Source organism: Ailuropoda melanoleuca, chromosome 9 (genome assembly GCF_002007445.2).
Source record: "Ailuropoda melanoleuca isolate Jingjing chromosome 9, ASM200744v2, whole genome shotgun sequence".
In the NCBI taxonomy this organism is placed as follows: Eukaryota; Metazoa; Chordata; class Mammalia; order Carnivora; family Ursidae; genus Ailuropoda; species Ailuropoda melanoleuca.
In genome coordinates this window covers 86,369,992-86,375,726 of record NC_048226.1, presented here as the reverse complement: position 1 = coordinate 86,375,726, position 5,735 = coordinate 86,369,992, and the positions used below count along the sequence as shown (strand labels likewise).

Below are 5,735 nucleotides of genomic sequence, written 5' to 3'. Positions count from 1 at the left end.
AATTAATAAATAAAATCTTAAAAAAAAAAAAAAAGAAAAGAAAAGTGGCTAGGGAGGAGATGGCAAAGAGGGATAAAGATCTTGGACAAATCTTTCTGTGGCCATAGACAGGTATTTCAAAGTGGTCTCCCAATTTTATCTTTGCCATCATGCAGTCAATTCTACAGTCAGTTGGCCATTTTTACAAGGACATTGTTGGTTTTAACCATATCATAACCATATGTTCACAAAGGTACTGGAGTCTGCAGGCAAGCCAGAGAATGTGGAAGACTCCATGCAAATTTCAACCAATGAATCAGAAGGATTGTCATACTCGAGTTAGCAATATCTAAAAAACCACTTTATCATAAATACTGTTTAGTGTATTTTGCTCCAGCGTCAGGAGCTGGTTATATTTTCCAGGACACACATTTTGTTGCAGGCGGCTGTTCTTGGTGAACATTGATCCTTCCTTCTGACCTGCCCATCCCCACCTTCACCCCCTATTCTTCCTTCCAAATGTAACTTAAACTTAACATTCTCCAGGAAACCTCTGAACACCCAGGTCCAATCAACCTCACTCTCCTCCAAGCGCCTCTGTACTCCCTCTGTATCTTGTATGAAAGGATACAGTCATACTATCGCACTGAACTGTAGGCTACGTATTCAACTGCTGCTTGTTTTCAAATAATGAGTTATGTTGGAGCTCTTTCTTTGTGCCTTTACTCCCCAGTACTTGTTCACCGTGCCTGGCCCCTGATAGGTACTGTAAATGTTTGCTGAATTAACTACTGAATAGGTGAGTTCATTTCAAACTGTTTTGAAGCTTTCAGCAAAAGCATNTTAATAAATAAAATCTTAAAAAAAAAAAAAAGAAAAGAAAAGTGGCTAGGGAGGAGATGGCAAAGAGGGATAAAGATCTTGGACAAATCTTTCTGTGGCCATAGACAGGTATTTCAAAGTGGTCTCCCAATTTTATCTTTGCCATCATGCAGTCAATTCTACAGTCAGTTGGCCATTTTTACAAGGACATTGTTGGTTTTAACCATATCATAACTATATGTTCACAAAGGTACTGGAGTCTGCAGGCAAGCCAGAGAATGTGGAAGACTCCATGCAAATTTCAACCAATGAATCAGAAGGATTGTCATACTCCAGTTAGCAATATCTAAAAAACCACTTTATCATAAATACTGTTTAGTGTATTTTGCTCCAGCGTCAGGAGCTGGTTATATTTTCCAGGACACACATTTTGTTGCAGGCGGCTGTTCTTGGTGAACATTGATCCTTCCTTCTGACCTGCCCATCCCCACCTTCACCCCCTATTCTTCCTTCCAAATGTAACTTAAACTTAACATTCTCCAGGAAACCTCTGAACACCCAGGTCCAATCAACCTCACTCTCCTCCAAGCGCCTCTGTACTCCCTCTGTATCTTGTATGAAAGGATACAGTCATACTATCGCACTGAACTGTAGGCTACGTATTCAACTGCTGCTTGTTTTCAAATAATGAGTTATGTTGGAGCTCTTTCTTTGTGCCTTTACTCCCCAGTACTTGTTCACCGTGCCTGGCCCCTGATAGGTACTGTAAATGTTTGCTGAATTAACTACTGAATAGGTGAGTTCATTTCAAACTGTTTTGAAGCTTTCAGCAAAAGCATCAAGGTGAGAGTAGGTATAATTTGAATGTCAGTATTCTATTTAACTTGTATAAGAGAAATGGAATACTGTAGTCAAATCTCTGGTAGCTTTGTATTCCTGATTCAACCCAGTCATGAAGAGGGAACACAAAAAATGGACATTTTTTCCTCCAAACATCTTGGAAATTAGCCCAAGAGCCAAATGTTTTATTTTAATGGTATGTTTCTTCTCTCATACCACAACTAGTAAACATTTCAGATCACACATACAGACAATGTTTGTTTGTATTTACTATAATTCTCTATGCAACTCCAGATGCTTGGACCATTTAGGCATCTAATACACGTTTGATGAATTAAGGAATAAATGAAAGAACACTTGAATAAAATGAGCTAAGATTCTGACATCCATTAGCAAGCTGTTACCAGTTTTCATCTGCCTAGTTTGAATGGAGTCCATCCATTTGGAGAAAGGGAATGGAAAAATGTGCTACAAATAACCGATCTGTTCAGTGATTTTGAATCAATACTTAAAATATAATCACCTGTAAAGCATTTGGTACCAGGAGGACTCCAGGTCTGTACCAACATTGCTATGTGAGATTAACTTTTTGGCCAATAAGATTGAGCTTGGTCCCTCCGACATTGATATAATATATTCTGACTTTGTGATACACAGACCTGAGTTTCTTCAGCTCCAGTGTCGTCCAATAAGACTCTGACATGATTATACATGAGGCTGGATGTACAATATGCGCACAGCCCAGGCAGGCTTTACTCTGTTGTCTTTGATAGGCAGACGTCATCTCAAAGTCTGAACTTAAAGAAATAAATTCTTGTCTGGTTAATTTTCTGGGAAAGCTGTTGGGGGTGGGGGGAATCATCCTCTGTGCCTCAGGCAATGTGCCTCTGGCTCCATACTTCTGTCCCACTCTGTATTCAAAAGTCTGCAAGTAGGGGCGCCTCGGTGGCTCAGTCGCTAAGCGTCTGCCTTTGGCTCAGGGCGTGATCCCGGCATTCTGGGATCGAGCCCCGCATCAGGCTCTTCTGCTGGGAGCCTGCTTCTTCCTCTCCCACTCCCCAGAATGACATTCTGGACACTTGGAATGACCCCCTGCTTCCTCTACCCTCTCTTGCTGGCTGTCTCTCTCTCTGTCGAATGAATAAATAAAATCTTAAAAAAAAAAAGTCTGCAAGTAGTGGAGGACTTCTTAGAAGAAAGCTTCTTTCAGCATTCTTTGAAAGTGGAGCATGTCTCTTGGTGTAGGAGTGGTAAAGGCTCTCACTCAGCTCCTCAAGTTGTTTATCAAATGTTTCTTCCAACTGTATACCATACTCCCCCCCACCCCCGCCAAGAGAATGCTGGCAAATTAAGGGTTCTCCACCTTCTTCCACTCCCCACTCTCTTCCTAAATCATTTCCCTGATCAGTGTCAGGGTGACATGCCATCTCTGAGCATGTATTTAAACAGCAGCTTAGAACTCATGGTGCTTTTGTCTGCATTATCTTAAGAGAAGCTCATAAGTCTTAGAAGGGCTGGTCGGACTGATTTCTGTTCATTCTTCAGCTAGGGAAATTGAGGCTTAGAACTTTCAAGATTTAGGAAAGGATCAGGGTGCCTGGGTGGCTTAGATGGTTCAGAGTCTGCCTTCAGCTCAGGTCATGATCTCCAGGTCCTGGGATCCAGCCCCATGTCTGGCTCCCAACTCAGCAGGGAGTCTGCTTTTTCCTCTCCTTCTGCCTCTCTCCCTGTTTGTGCTCTCTCTGTCTCGCTCTCTCTCGAATAAATGAAATCTTAAAAAAAAAAAAAGATTTAGGAAAGGATAGATAATGAAAATAGGGGGCATTGTGCCTTGAACCTGTTTGATTTCTAGATCAAGGCTAATTGATTGCACCACAGTGCTCTAATGAGCATTTAAGAAATGGTTTTGCTGGCTTGTGCATTCTTTCCTTCAGCATATTTACAGGGCATCTATTATTTGCAGGTATCGTCCCTGGTGTTGGTGTTACAATAGTAACAAGTCATAGTCCTTTCCCTCGTTGAGTTTATAGCAGGGAAGAAAAAGAGGGAATTGTAATACTTACTAACTCTGAAAAGCAAGCAAACAAACATATTCACTAATTGGAAGGAATCATCTTGACTTTTGCCACTGCTAGGATAATCAAGCAAAGATGACCTTCATCTATGACCTGCAGTTTGCTACTAAGTTGCATTTTGTTTTGTTTTGTTTTTTTCTGTTATAATTCACTGACCAACTGGAGAAAATGTAACACATTAGCTGTAACCTCACTGGACTGCCATCAAGTACAAATTAACCACATACTAATAAGTGTCAGGGCCTGGAAGTAAATCATTTTACAAGAAAAGTTTGGCTTTTCTGCCTGGAAACTTTCATTTTTATAGGACTTTCAATAACAGAAGAACAAGATGCTGCTGGAGTACCAAAAGTAAGGAAATTTGGATGCTTACCCTAAAATGCACCACCTGGAATGACTTTTTTTAAAGCAGCTACTGATAAAAGAAGTTTCAGTCATGCCTGCTTGATCACCATTGAGTGGAGTTTCCTACACCTTCCATTTCAACAGCTCTGGTTCCTCTCCTGTTGGTAATTCTTAAACCAGTGCAGAAACTACTTGCAATCATTGTAAATATATAGGGGCAGAAGGGAATGGTGGTAAGCACTTCCTCCGAAGGAGAAGGAACTATTTAATGACAGGGTAAGGAAGGGGGAAAAAAAGAAAGTTATTCTTTGGGTTGAGTAGTTGTGGATTGCTCTTTGTAGTGTTTTATTTTAACCCCCTCCCCCCGGAAGTGAGTCCAACACAGGAAGGAGCAAGCTACTCTTACTGACAAAAGGACATTTCAGACTTTTGTCAGAACTGGAATATGAAGCATGAATGGAAGAATTTTATGCTGAGAAAGACGCCCAAGAGCAGACTGTTAAAGAAGTGGATTATCATCTCATTGAACACAATAAAGATATCCCAGGGGTCTCTGAAATCTGTTGGATTACTCAAGTGGTTGATTCTTCAGAGATAAATGCCTCTGTGATGCCAGTTTTAGTGTCTGTGCTGCCAAAGTGAGCACTGCCTTTGTGATTCCAAATGGACAAGCGTCTATCTTCACTGGGCTTTTGAATAGAGTAGCTGACGTCATCAGCTTGCCTTGCTTCTGGGCCAAGAACTAGCACATGCCGTACCTGGGCGCGTGGCAGAAGAGGCTAGCTTTGTTGATTTACTGGACTTCTTAGGTCTGAGTTTTCTCACAGTGATTTGGGCCATCTGTTCTAGAGATAGCTTGGCACTTTGTGGACAGTAGTGACAGTCTCAATTGCAGGAGTGCATGTTTGATGGACCATACAGTAGAACACTGGAGGCTAAAGCCGACAGTATTGGACTCCAGCTTGCTGCCAAGGGCTGTGTGGGTCTAAGAGCCAGTTCAGCGTTTGGGCAGTGGATGGGATTTGCAGAGAGCTTCCACGGTCACTCCAAGTGTCCAGAATGGTTATCCACACACTCTTCTCACGGAAATGAAGCTGGGTACGTGAATAATTTCCTTTCTCAGGCTCACAAAATTAGATCTGTAATTGCCCATTACCTTCTGGACCAGACCCGATTACTGTTCGAACTCAGAGTGAACCATTTTCTCGAAGAATCAGAGAAAGAAGACCTAAATATCACCGTTAAAAAACAGAAAATGGATACCCTTCCCATTCAAAAATAGGAGTAAATACTGTTAACATATATAGTTGAGAAAATGGCTGGAAGTGGAATTAAAATTTTTGAGATGCAGGAAATATGAGGAATGCCTCAATCTATCATTTTTATGTTACTCAAAAAAAAAAAAAAGATGTTTGAGGGGCGCCTGGGTGGCTCAGTTGGTTGAGCATCTGCCTTTGTCTCAGGTCATGATCCCAGGGTCCTGCGATCGAGCCCTGCGTCAGACTCCCTGCTCAGCGGAGAGCCTGCTTCTCCCTCTCCCTCTGCCTGCCGCTCTGCCTACTTGTGCTCTCTCTCTCTGTCAAATAAATAAATTAAAAAAAAATGTTTGAAATGAAAACAAAAATGGATATTTGAGGGTCAAATCATGTGTATTAACATTATCTAAATTCTTCT

General features: G+C 41.5%; 1 pseudogene; it reads left to right on the top strand.

Annotated features, from left to right (window-relative positions):
- The first annotated feature begins 3,791 nt into the window (after positions 1 to 3,791).
- Positions 3,792 to 5,421, top strand: LOC105241435 (annotated as a pseudogene).
- Positions 5,422 to 5,735: the final 314 nt, after the last annotated feature.